Raw genomic sequence first — 14278 nt, 5'->3', positions numbered from 1 at the left:
CAACGCAATCGGATTTTTAATAATCCCTACAAAAGAATGGCCCTGACTAACAATAACCTATACCTTTCATAAATCACTTACCGCACAGAAACCTTCATTACTCGAACTACTGCTATACAGCGAGCGCCAATACTGCCAGCTAAATAAAAGATTCTAACTACTGAAGGCACTAACTACTGATAAACTTAGTTAGCAAAGGAAAGAACAAACAATGTACACTCCTGGAAATGGAAAAAAGAACACATTGACACCGGTGTGTCAGACCAACCATACTTGCTCCGGACACTGCGAGAGGGCTGTACAAGCAATGATCACACGCACGGCACAGCGGACACACCAGGAACCGCGGTGTAGGCCGTCGAATGGCGTCAGCTGCGCAGCATTTGTGCACCGCCGCAGTCAGTGTCAGCCAGTTTGCCGTGGCATACGGAGCTCCATCGCAGTCTTTAACACTGGTAGCATGCCGCGACAGCGTGGACGTGAACCGTATGTGCAGTTGACGGACTTTGAGCGAGGGCGTATAGTGGGCATGCGGGAGGCCGGGTGGACGTACCGCCGAATTGCTCAACACGTGGGGCGTGAGGTCTCCACAGGACATCGATGTTGTCGCCAGTGGTCGGCGGAAGGTGCACGTGACCGTCGACCTGGGACCGGACCGCAGCGACGCACGGATGCACGCCAAGACCGTAGGATCCTACGCAGTGCCGTAGCGGACCGCACCGCCACTTCCCAGCAAATTAGGGACACTGTTGCTCCTGGGGTATCGGCGAGGACCATTCGCAACCGTCTCCATGAAGCTGGGCTACGGTCCCGCACACCGTTAGGCCGTCTTCCGCTCACGCCCCAACATCGTGCAGCCCGCCTCCAGTGGTGGCGCGACAGGCGTGAATGGAGGGACGAATGGAGACGTGTCGTCTTCAGCGATGAGAGTCGCTTCTGCTTTGGTGCCAATGATGGTCGTATGCGTGTTTGGCGCCGTGCAGGTGAGCGCCACAATCAGGACTGCATACGACCGAGGCACACAGGGCCAACACCCGGCATCATGGTGTGGGGAGCGATCTCCTACACTGGCCGTACACCTCTGGTGATCGTCGAGGGGACACTGAATAGTGCACGGTACTTCCAAACCGTCATCGAACCCATCGTTCTACCATTCCTAGACCGGCAAGGGAACTTGCTGTTCCAACAGGACAATGCACGTCCGCATGTATCCCGTGCCACCCAACGTGCTCTAGAATGTGTAAGTCAACTACCCTGGCCAGCAAGATCTCCGGATCTGTCCCCCATTGAGCATGTTTGGGACTGGATGAAGCGTCGTCTCACGCGGTCTGCACGTCCAGCACGAACGCTGGTCCAACTGAGGCGCCAGGTGGAAATGGCATGGCAAGCCGTTCCACAGGACTACATCCAGCATCTCTACGATCGTCTCCATGGGAGAATAGCAGCCTGCATTGCTGCGAAAGGTGGATATACACTGTACTAGTGCCGACATTGTGCATGCTCTGTTGCCTGTGTCTATGTGCCTGTGGTTCTGTCAGTGTGATCATGTGATATATCTGACCCCAGGAATGTGTCAATGAAGTTTCCCCTTCCTGGGACAATGAATTCACGGTGTTCTTATTTCAATTTCCAGGAGTGTATTTACCTTAATAGTGTTCAAAAGTCATAATATTTATATATCAGTTCATCTGATGGACACTCGTCCAGATCATGCGCTCTCAAAACTCCCCCATCTCACTCCCCACATCCACCACTGCTGGCGGCTCACCTCCAACTGCGCAACGCTATGCGCTGTTAGCAGCCAACTGCCCAACACTGTTGTAGTTGTTGTCTTCAGTCCTGACACTGGTTTGATGCAGCTCTCCATGCTACTCTATCGTTTGCAAGCTTCTTCATCTCCCAGTACTTGCTGCAACCTACATCCTTCTGACTCTGCTTAGTGTATTCATCTCTTGGTCTCCCTCTACGATTTTTACCCTCCACGCTGCCCTCCAATGCTAAATTTGTGATCCCTTGATGCCTCAAAACATGTCCTACCAACCGGTCCCTTCTTTTTGTCAAGTTGTGCCACAAACTCCTGTTCTCCCCAATTCTATTCAATACCTCCTCATTAGTAATGTGATCTACCCATTTAATCTTCAACATTCTTCTGTAGCACCACATTTCAAAAGCTTCTATTCTCTTCTTGTCCAAACTAGTTATTGTCCATGTTTCACTTCCATACATGGCTACACTCCATACAAATACTTTCAGAAACGACTTCCTGACCATTAAATCTATACTCGATGTTAACAAATTTCTCTTCTTCAGAAACGCTTTCCTTGCAATTGCCAGTCTACATTTTATATCCTCTCTACTTTGACCATCATCAGTTATTTTACTTCCTAAATAGCAAAACTCCTTTACTACTTTAAGTCTCTCATTTCCTAATCTAATTCCCTCAGCATCACCCGATTTAATTTGACTACATTCCATTATCTTCGTTTTGCTTTTGTTGATGTTCATTTATATCCTCCTTTTAAGACACTGTCCTTTCCGTTCAACTGCTCTTCCAAGTCCTTTGCCGTCTCTGACAGAATTACAATGTCATCGGCGAACCTCAAAGTTTTTATTTCTTCTCCGTGAATTTTAATACCTACTCCAAATTTTTCTTTTGTTTCCTTTACTGCTTGCTCAATATACAGATTGAATAACATCGGGGAGAGGCTACAACCCTGTCTCACTCCCTTCCCAACCACTGCTTCCCTTTCATGTCCCTCGACTCTTATAACTGCCATCTGGTTTCTGTACAAATTGTAAATAGCCTTACGCTCCCTGTATTTTACCCCTGCCACCTTTAGAATTTGAAAGAGAGTATTCCAGTCAACATTGTCAAAAGCTTTCTCTAAGTCTACAAATGCTAGAAACGTAGGTTTGCCTTTTCTTAATCTTTCTTCTAAGATAAGTCGTAAGGTTAGTATTGCCTCACGTGTTCCAACATTTCTGCGGAATCCAAACAGATCTTCCGCAAGGTCCGCTTCTACCAGTTTTTCCATTCGTCTGTAAAGAATTCGTGTTAGTATTTTGCAGCTGTGACTTATTACACTGACAGTTCGGTAATTTTCACATCTGTCAACACCTGCTTTCTTTGGGGTTGGAATTATTATGTTCTTCTTGAAGTCTGAGGGTATTTCGCCTGTCTCATGAATCTTGCTCACCAGATGGTAGAGTTTTGTCATGACTGGCTCTCCCAACGCCGTCAGTAGTTCTAATGGAATGTTGTCTACTCCTGGGGCCTTGTTTCGACTCAGGTCTTTCAGTGCTCTGTCAAACTCTTCCCGCAGTATTGTATCTCCCATTTCATCTTCATCTGCATCCTCTTCCATTTCCAGTACAACGCCCTTGTATAAACCTTCTATATACTCCTTCCACCTTTCCGCCTTCCCTTCTTTGCTTAGAACTGGGTTTCCATCTGAGCTCTTGATATTCATACAAGTGGTTCTCTTTTCTCCAAAGGTCTCTTTAATTTTCCTGTAGGCAGTATCTATCTTACCCCTAGTGAGATAAGCCTCTACATCCTTACATTTGTCCTCTAGCCATCCCTGCTTAGCCATTTTGCACTTCCTGTCGATCTCATTTTTGAGACGTTTGTATTCCTTTTTGCCTGCTTCATTTACTGCATTTTTGTATTTTCTCCTTTCATCAATTAAATTCAATATTTCTTCTGTTACCCACGGATTTCTATTAACCCTCGTCTTTTTACCTACTTATCTTCTGCTGCCTTTACTACTTCATCCCTCAGAGCTACCCATTCTTCTTCTACTGTATTTCTTTCCTCCATTCCTGTCAATTGTTCCCTTATGCTCTCCCTGAAACTCTCTACAACCTCTGGTTCTTTCAGTTTATCCAGGTCCCATCTCCTTAAATTAGCACCTTTTTGTAGTTTCTTCAGTTTTAATCTACAGTTCATAACCAATAGATTGTCTTACAATTTAAAACCTGGTTCCTAAATCTGAAACCTGTCAGTATCTCCAGGCTTCTTCCATGTATACAGCCTTCTTTTATGATTCTTGAACCAAGTGTTAGCTATGATTAAGTTATGCTCTGTTTAAAATTCTACCAGACGGCTTCCTCTTTCATTTCTTAGCCCCAATCCATATTCACCCACTATGTTTCCTTCTCTCCCTTTTCCTACTACGGAATTCCAGTCACCAATGACTATTAAATTTTCGTCTCCCTTCACTACCTGAATAATTTCTTTTATCTCATCATAGATTTCCTCAATTTCTTCATCTGCAAAGCTAGTTAGCATATAAACTTGTACTACTGTAGTCGGCGTGGGCTTTGTGTCTATCTTGGCCGCAATAATGCGTTCACTATGCTGTTTGTAGTAGCTTACCCACACTCCTATTGTTTTATTCATTATTAAACCTACTCCTGCATTACCCCTATTTGATTTTGTATTTATAACCCTGTATTCCTCCCCCCATGAACCATGGACCTTGCCGTTGGTGGGGAGGCTTGCGTGCCTCAGCGATACAGATGGCCGTACCGTAGGTGCAACCACAACGGAGGGGTATCTGTTGAGAGGCCAGACAAACGTGTGGTTCCTGAAGAGGGGCAGCAGCCTTTTCAGTAGTTGCAGGGGCAACAGTCTGGATGATTGACTGATCTGGCCTTGCAACATTAACCAAAACGGCCTTGCTGTGCTGGTACTGCGAACGGCTGAAAGCAAGGGGAAACTACAGCCGTAATTTTTCCCGAGGACATGCAGCTTTACTGTATGATTAAATGATGATGGCATCCTCTTGGGTAAAATATTCCGGAGGTAAAATAGTCCCCCATTCGGATCTCCGGGCGGGGACTACTCAGGAGGATGTCGTTATCAGGAGAAAGAAAACTGGCGTTCTACGGATCGGAGCGTGGAATGTCAGATCCCTTAATCGGGCAGGTAGGTTAGAAAATTTAAAAAGGGAAATGTATAGGTTAAAGTTAGATATAGTGGGAATTAGTGAAGTTCGGTGGCAGGAGGAACAAGACTTCTGGTCAGGTGACTACAGGGTTATAAACACAAAATCAAATAGGGGTAATGCAGGAGTAGGTTTAATAATGAATAGGAAAATAGGAATGCGGGTAAGCTACTACAAACAGCATAGTGAACGCATTATTGTGGCCAAGATAGATACGAAGCCCACACCTACTACAGTAGTACAAGTTTATATGCCAACTAGCTCTGCAGATGATGAAGAAATTGAAGAAATGTACGATGAAATAAAAGAAATTATTCAGATAGTGAAGGGAGACGAAAATTTAATAGTAATGGGTGACTGGAATTCGAGTGTAGGAAAAGGGAGAGAAGGAAACATAGTAGGTGAATATGGATTGGGGCTAAGAAATGAAAGAGGAAGCCGCCTAGTAGAATTTTGCACGGAGCACAACTTAATCATAGCTAACACTTGGTTTAAGAATCATGAAAAAAGGTTGTATACGTGGAAGAACCCTGGAGATACTAAAAGGTATCAGATAGATTATATAATGGTAAGACAGAGATTTAGGAACCAGGTTTTAAGTTGTAAGACATTTCCAGGGGCAGATGTGGACTCTGACCACAATCTATTGGTTATGACCTGTAGATTAAAACTGAAGAAACTGCAAAAATGTGGGAAATTAAGGAGATGGGACCTGGGTAAACTGAAAGAACCAGAGGTTGTACAGAGTTTCAGAGAGAGCATAAGGGAACAATTGACTGGAATAGGGGAAAGAAGTACAGTAGAAGAAGAATGGGTAGCTCTGAGGGATGTAGTAGTGAAGGCAGCAGAGGATAAAGTAGGTACAAAGACGAGGGCTGCTAGAAATCCTTGGGTAACAGAAGAAATATTGAATTTAATTGATGAAAGGAGAAAATATAAAAATGCAGTAAATGAAGCAGGCAAAAAGGAATACAAACGTCTCAAAAATGCGATCGACAGGAAGTGCAAAGTGACTAAACAGGGATGGCTAGAGGACAAATGTAAGGATGTAGAAGCTTATCTCACTAGGGGTAAGATAGATACTGCCTACAGGAAAATTAAAGAGACCTTTGGAGAGAAGAGAACCATGTGTATGAATATCAAGAGCTCAGATGGCAGCCCAGTTCTAAGCAAAGAAGGGAAGGCAGAAAGGTGGAAGGAGTATATAGAAGGTTTATACAAGGGCGATGTACTTGAGGACAATATTATGGAAATAGAAGAGGATGTAGAAGAAGACGAAATGGGAGATACGATACTGCGTGAAGAGTTTGACAGAGCACTGAAAGACCTGAGTCGAAACAAGGCCCCCGGAGTAGACAACATTCCATTAGAACTACTGACTGCCTTGGGAGAGCCAGTCATGACAAAACTCTACCAGCTGGTGAGCAAGATGTATGAGACAGGCGAAATACCCTCAGACTTCAAGAAGAATATAATAATTCCAATCCCAAAGAAAGCAGGTGCTGACAGATGTGAAAATTACCGAACTGTCAGTTTAATAAGCCACGGCTGCAAAATACTAACGCGAATTCTTTACAGACGAATGGAAAAACTGGTAGATGCAGACCTCGGGGAGGATCAGTTTGGATTCCGTCGAAATGTTGGAACACGTGAGGCAATACTGACCTTACGACTTATCTTAGAAGTAAGATTAAGAAAAGGCAAACCTACGTTTCTAGCATTTGTAGACTTAGAGAAAGCTTTTGACAATGTTGACTGGAATACTCTTTTTCAAATTCTAAAGGTGGCAGGGGTAAAATACAGGGAGCGAAAGGCTATTTACAATTTGTACAGAAACCAGGTGGCAGTCATAAAAGTCGAGGGGCATGAAAGGGAAGCAGTGGTGGGGAAAGGAGTGAGACAGGGTTGTAGCCTCTCCCCGATGTTATTCAATCTGTATATTGAGCAAGCAGTAAAGGAAACAAAAGAAAAATTTGGAGTAGGTATTAAAGTCCATGGAGACGAAGTAAAAACTTTGAGGTTCGCCGATGACATTGTAATTCTGTCAGAGACGGCAAAGGACTTGGAAGAGCAGTTGAACGGAATGGACAGTGTCTTGAAAGGAGGATATAAGATGAACATTAACAAAAGCAAAACGAGGATAATGGAATGTAGTCAAATTAAATCGGGTGATGCTGAGGGAATTAGATTAGGAAATGAGACACTTAAAGTAGTAAAGGAGTTTTGCTATTTAGGAAGTAAAATAACTGATGGTGGTCGAAGTAGAGAGGATATAAAATGTAGACTGGCAATGGCAAGGAAAGCGTTTCTGAAGAAGAGAAATTTGTTAACATCGAGTATAGATTTAATGGTCAGGAAGTCGTTTCTGAAAGTATTTGTATGGAGTGTAGCCATGTATGGAAGTGAAACATGGACAATAACAAGTTTGGACAAGAAGAGAATAGAAGCTTTCGAAATGTGGTGCTACAGAAGAATACTGAAGATAAGGTGGATAGATCACGTAACTAATGAGGAGGTATTGAATAGGATTGGGGAGAAGAGAAGTTTGTGGCACAACTTGACTAGAAGAAGGGATCGGTTGGTAGGACATGTTTTGAGGCATCAAGGGATCACAAATTTAGCATTGGAGGGCAGCGTGGAGGGTAAAAATCGTAGAGGGAGACCGAGAGATGAGTACACTAAGCAGATTCAGAAGGATGTAGGTTGCAGTAGGTACTGGGAGATGAAGCAGCTTGCACAGGATATAGTAGCATGGAGAGCTGCATCAAACCAGTCTCAGGACTGATGACAACAACAACAACAACCCTGTATTCACCTGACCAAAAGTCTTGTTCCTCCTGCCACCGAACTTCACTAATTGCCTCTATATCTAACTTTAACCTATCCATTTCCCTTTTTAAATTTTCTAACCTACCTGTCCGATTAAGGGATCTGACATTCCACGCTCCGATCCGTAGAACGCCAGTTTTCTTTCTCCTGATAACGACGTCCTCTTGGGTAGTCCCCGCCCGGAGATCCGAATGGGGGACTATTTTACCTCCGGAATATTTTACCCAAGAGGATGCCATCATCATTTAATCATACAGTAAAGCTGCATGCCCTCGGGAAAGATTACGGCTGTAGTTTCCCCTTGCTTTCAGCCGTTCGCAGTACCAGCACAGCAAGGCCGTTTTGGTTAATGTTACAAGGCCAGATCAGTCAATCATCCAGACTGTTGCCCCTGCAACTACTGAAAAGGCTGCTGCCCCTCTTCAGGAAACACACGTTTGTCTGGCCTCTCAACAGATACCCCTCCGTTGTGGTTGCACCTACGGTACGGCCATCTGTATCGCTGAGGCACGCAAGCCTCCCCACCAACGGCAAGGTCCATGGTTCATGGGGGGAGGTGCCCAACACTACAATAGCGAATATTCTAACAATACAAACCAGCCGCAGACTTCGCACAGCACAGTCAGTGATTTTCATATAGAGCGCTACGTGGCGTTAACAATACAAAAACCTAAAGAGCCTACTTACAATGTGATCAACTACTATGTTTTCATAATGTCTTAGAAGCGATCATATTCACATTCATACGAGCACCTAAATCGGGCAGAAAGGCATATCTCGTTCACATACCAGGCGTAAAAATTATGTGCGACGATTAGAAATTCCTACCATATGACACACATATTGTCGCTAATGCGCGTATGACATACCATACATGTTTTCTGGTGGAGGATTCAGTTGACTTGCCTTATCAAACGTTTGCGGTTCCCATTCGAAAGCCACTTCCTTTGGTCTGCTAATAGAGTAGTTGTGCAGAATTGTCATTATAGATCCCATCCTTACACCTCGCTGTTGCAAACGGACGAAATATCACGACACAGGTACAACTGGAATAGAGAGAACAGCGAATATTTTTTGTAAGGCACGAAGGAGATTTGAACGCGGCTCGTCCGTGTGGTGGTCCAACGCAGTGACCACTAAACCACGACGCGCCATTGTTCTCTGATTCCTCTACATTGGACTTCTATCCTTGGATCGTTCACTGCTTTGCTTTTTTTTCACAGTTCAATACACCTTCTTCCTGTTACCGTGCATGCCGGCCGGTGTGGTCGAGCGGTTCTAAGCGCTACAGTCTGGAACCGTGCGACCGCTACGGTCGCAGGTTCGAATCCTGCCTCGGGCATGGATGTGTGTGATGTCCTTAGGTTAGTTAGCTTTAAGTAGTTCTAAGTTCTAGGGGACTGATGACCTCAGAAGTTAAGTCCCACAGTGCTCAGAGCCATTTGATCCATTTTTTTGTTACCGTGCATGATCCGTGTTCAGATTTTGACAGGCTGTCCGCTGGGCTGTCCTACCACTAAATCTGATGAGAGGGAGGAGGGGGGGAGAGGAAGGGGGAGTGCGATGGGGAGTTTCCCTTGTTAGGAGTGGCAGGCAAAGGTTTCTAGTGGCCAGCTCCTCCGTAGTTGCCAACTTTGCCTCACGCCGCGATTCAGCAATGGGCTAGGCGTTACAAACGTGCTGACTTGACAGGACGCAGCTTTTCTCCAATATTAGAGGTCACATATCAATACATTTTAACACAAAAATATAAGGAAACTCTACCAACATCTTAACAAACTGTTTACTCGCTCTAAATATTAAAGTCTATAATAAGTTGAAACGACATTAACAAGTGATGTGCTTTTTCGAGCTGAAGGCGTTTGCGTTTGGTGCATTAAACCATCTTCCCTGGAGAGATTGCTTCTCTCTCTCTCTCTCTCTCTCTCTCTCTCTCTCTCTCTCTCTAGCATACGCTGCTCCTGGTATACATCGCCCCCAGCGACCTGTCAGGAAGCCGGACTATGTCTCCTGCATGGTGTCGTGGTTCGTTTTCCATTATTCCCTGCTTCTAATTGTTACACAGAAAGGTTTATTGAAGCAGCTGTAAGTTATTATATTGTCAGACGGAACTTCCCCGACAATTTCTATGTTCACCACATTCCTTATATAGGTGTGGGATTCAGTATATCCTAAAGGTATCCAGTTATTTAAAGTTTGTAGCGTGTGTGCCCCTGGCGCTGCCTCCATTTTAACTCACAGGTGTAGTTGGCACATGTCCAACATGATATTCACCTAGCAGTGGGAGTGGAGCTTATTCCGCCTGTAACGGCTAAGCAGAACAGTGACCAGTATCTGCACCTTTCCAAGTTCCTTAGCAGCCACCTTCTGTTCTGCTTTGTGCCACCACACTGTAGCCCCATGAATCGTCGTAGGTATTATCGAAATGATGTGTATCAAACACATACTCATCGGGTTTGGACCCCAGTTTTCTCCATGGGCTCTTCTAATGCTCACAAGAGCGTCTTTCGCCTTGGAACATGTATTGACAACCACCATTTGATTCATCATGGAGAGCGTCCTCTTTCGGACTGAATTGTCCTATCAAATGTGCATTATATATTATGTGTAACCCTTCAGAGAAACGCCAAAAAAATGGCTCTGAGCACTGTGGGACTTAACTTCTGAGGTCATCAGCCCCTTAGAACTTAGAACTACGTAAACCTAACTAACCTAAGGACATCACACACATCCATGCCCGAGGCAGGATTCGAACCTGCGACCGTAGGGGTTCGATGGTTCCAGACTGTAGCGCCTAGAACCGCCCGGCCACTCCTACCAGAGAAACGCCAAAATGCGTCATACATATACTCATTCTCACTTACTACCAACTCACTTGCAGTTGCTTATCTACTCTTACATCTATACCAGCTACACATAAAAGAAAACAATAGATGTTCTCATTTTAATTGGATACGCTGATGCACTGTTAATATTTCTCTCTCCTACTACATATATGCAAATGTTCTCTATGAATCTTTCTCGCCGGCCACAGTGACCGAGCGGTTCTAGGCGCTTCAGTCTGGAACCGCGCGACCGCTACGGTCGCAGGTTCGAATCCTGCCTCGGGCATGGATGTGTGTGATGTCCTTAGGTGAGTTAGGTTTAAGTAGTTCTAAGTTCTAGGGGACTGCTGACCTCAGATGTTAAGTCCCATAGTGCTCAGAGCCATTTGAACCATTTTAGACCCTTTCTCATAGAAATAACAAAAACGTAGACATAAGCATAAAACCTATTAAGTAAATACAAACAAGGCTACCTCGTGGTCTTAAGATGTGTGTGTGTGTGTGTGTGTGTGTGTGTGTGTGTGTGTGTGTTGGAACAATGTTAGGTGCACTCTGCGGCACTGATTTATTTCTTCCCTTCCTTTCTTTGTGGTGTTTTCTCGATCCAATTTCCTTCTCTCTGTGGAAAGACTGTCGTCAATTGAGGCAGTGCTTTCGGTTCACCTTGAAACGGTCGAATTCTACTTATATGAACAATTATTGTTGTTTGGACCAAAAGTTGTATCTTAACATTAACTAAGGATGTCGTTTCGACTACCTGATAGGGTCCCTACCACCGTAGAATGAACTTCTGAGTGTTTCCTTTTGGAACCTTAGTGTTTCCCTTTGGAACGTGAGAGATACGTAACTAAACCACTCCACGACGTGGTATTTAAGTAATTTCGCTTTTTTTTACTGTTAGTGCATTCCTCTCGCTAGAACTTTTCTCACCTAACGACAAGGAAGAATCCTCTCCTAAAATAGTTTGAAAGAATTCGACAGGTATTGGGCATTTTCCGACCAAAGCATCCTCATAGCACAAAAAAACGCATTTTTTCGTAGCTTTTTGAATAGCACTTGCCTACGACATAGTGTAATATTGTGATACAATTATCGTGGTTACTGTTCACACAATAACCTAGCATTTTACTCAATGTCCTATGAACACTCTTTTCTATGGTTAGATTGCGGACTTGTGACTTCTTAGTGCACATTAGTCGACGAAGCTGCTTAAGTAATTAAGATATACAAGTTCGTGTCTTGATCTGTTGTTATCGTGCCCGGCGTGCCAAATTTCAGTAGCCACTGGTTAACTAAAGCGCGAGGCAGCACAATTAACGTGAGAAATGATAAATTATTGTTAATAAATATAGATTCCCCGCTGGTGGTGTTCAAATGGTCTGAGGACGTAAAGGGTTTCTCTGCTACAGCCAGTCTTTGTAGTGGGATTCACTGATGTCTGAACGTGGCTGTTTGAGCGCAAGCAAATGCAGTTCTTTACGTAGTGCCCAACATATCGCTTTGTCTGTGGTCACCAATAATTTTCTACAAACGGCGTTTCGGGGCTCGTTGTCCGCTATCCCCAACTAAAATGGAGATATGGGTTTTCCTCATTTCTTCCTCCCTTAAATAGGCTGGCATTCCGAGGCGGCGGCCGTACAGTGTTCACGTGTATAGCACTTCGTAGTCAGAGCTATTTCACGGACCGCTGGCAGTCCAGGTCGGCGGTCCGAGCTCGTCACTTTTCTGTGGCATTCCATTGCACTCAGCAGTTTGTACTTTGTGATTTAACCGGTCAGCGTTACCATGAGACTTTCTTGGACGATGTGCTACCTCAAAAGTAAATTCGCTATGTCTGAAGGCCAAGCCAGTTAGCTTACTGGTTGGATCCTTTAATTCAAGCCATTTTAGTGCGGCATGACGTGTTATGACTAGAGAACGGATTGTATGCTTTTGCGTATTTGGCTCCTTTTCGGCGGTTATTACATATTTTAACAAAAAACTAGTAACGATGCTTATTTTCGCTCTACGTTTACAATATTTTAAAAATTTAGACGGGCTGTCTCTAGCTGGATCTAGTTTTGATGTCTCACAGATTGACAGCGACTTAGAACTGTGTGCAATGGCTAACCGAGAGGCCACTGCCTAGCGAAATCATTACAGAAGAGGAACAGGAACAGCCAGACAGATGCAATGCTTCTGCGCCCGTGCAGTGTGGTGAGCTCAAATTCACTGTAGTAAATTTGTTCTGGCTAGGCCCAGATACCTGTATCCAACAACTACTTGCACGACCTTCCCTTTACATAGCCAAATAGACAGATGTCTGCCAGCTATTTTGCATTGAAGTGTCCCTTAGTTGAGTTTATGGGGAGCATTCCACAGTAGTCACATTGTCCTTTATTCTGTTTAACACAAGCGTGCAAGTATTAGTTGATCATATTGTCTATACACCTGTGGACATTTTTGAACAGAGTATCCTACTTGCTTGCACTTCAGACATTGTAGCTTCATACAGAAACTGGGTTACTGTGGCTGTAGTGCATGGTCCTAAAGTATGGCTGGAGACTTTTAACAGTCATTAAATTAATGCTTATCAGCCATTTCAAATAAGTGAAGTCAGTAACAGAGATAGAGGTAAATCTTATTATATGTCTACAGTGCCTTTGTTTCTCAGGATGAGGAATCATTGTAAAATAAATGGGTCAGAGTCTGTGTCTGTATGGCTTAAAGGAGCTCTTAATTGTAGCAAGATTAAAGTTGTTGGTGATGTGACAAATTCTCTAATTTAAACACTATTCTCTTGGCCTAGTCACTGAATCAATTTGTCAAAGCAACTGCAGTTGTGATTCCTATTTTGTCCATGGTTCTTGGAAATTCCATGCATACTTTCCACAATGCTTTGGACAGCAGGCCCCACAAAAAACATAGTGTCCATTGTTCTGCATCCTGCAAACTGGCCTTATTGAAACAATCATCATTTGTTAATTCATATGTACTGATACAGATTCTTCTGATGTGGACCCAAAAACCCCCTTTTGATTCTCCTTGCTTCTGTTCAACATGATTAAGTTGTTAATGATAATGCCACAAGGTATTTTTCTTCCTGTAGAATATTCTTTTCAGCTTTTGTAATTATGGTAACTGTAGTGTTTCAGTTAAGGTTTTTGGCATTCATATTGATCCATTAGTAACTTGGGAAACTCACGCTTACTATGTATGGACAATGTATGTTAGCCCGAGTCACCTATGTCCTAAGAAAACTTGACTTTTATGATTGACAGGCTACTACTGAACTCTAATTGTCTTTTTTTGACAGCCATCCCTCCTGAGATGGGCCAGTTCCTCTAGAACAAAAAGAATTTTTATCTGGCAGAAAATGGCCAATAGGTGCATTGCTAGAGTAAGAAACCATGTATCATATAGGGAACTCTTTAAAGAGCTCAAAATACTGACAATTGCATGGCCGTTCATTCTTAGCAGCTTGACGTATATCAAGGAATACGAGGACAGCTGTAAAATTCAACAGTCTATGCTTAAGTATGGCACATCGAAGGTAGATTATTGACATCCAAGGCTTAAAAACACACAATAGTTACACAATATGAGAATATAATTATTTAATATCTTAACAACTACAGCACGTAGTATATCACTGAATGTCTTCAGAAAAAAACACAGAAAAATCAATTGAACAAA

The 14278-nt window shown here is 43.6% G+C and overlaps 1 protein-coding gene across 1 annotated transcript in view; it reads left to right on the top strand.

The window, feature by feature from the left end:
• LOC126336798 (putative phospholipase B-like 2) overlaps positions 1 to 14278 on the top strand; it is a 147529-nt gene that overhangs the window by 110691 nt on the left and 22560 nt on the right. The gene's annotated exons all lie outside the window — the stretch shown is intronic.

This window comes from Schistocerca gregaria, chromosome 1 (assembly GCF_023897955.1).
Source record: "Schistocerca gregaria isolate iqSchGreg1 chromosome 1, iqSchGreg1.2, whole genome shotgun sequence".
In the NCBI taxonomy this organism is placed as follows: Eukaryota; Metazoa; Arthropoda; class Insecta; order Orthoptera; family Acrididae; genus Schistocerca; species Schistocerca gregaria.
This window is presented reverse-complemented; position numbering and strand designations above follow the sequence as displayed.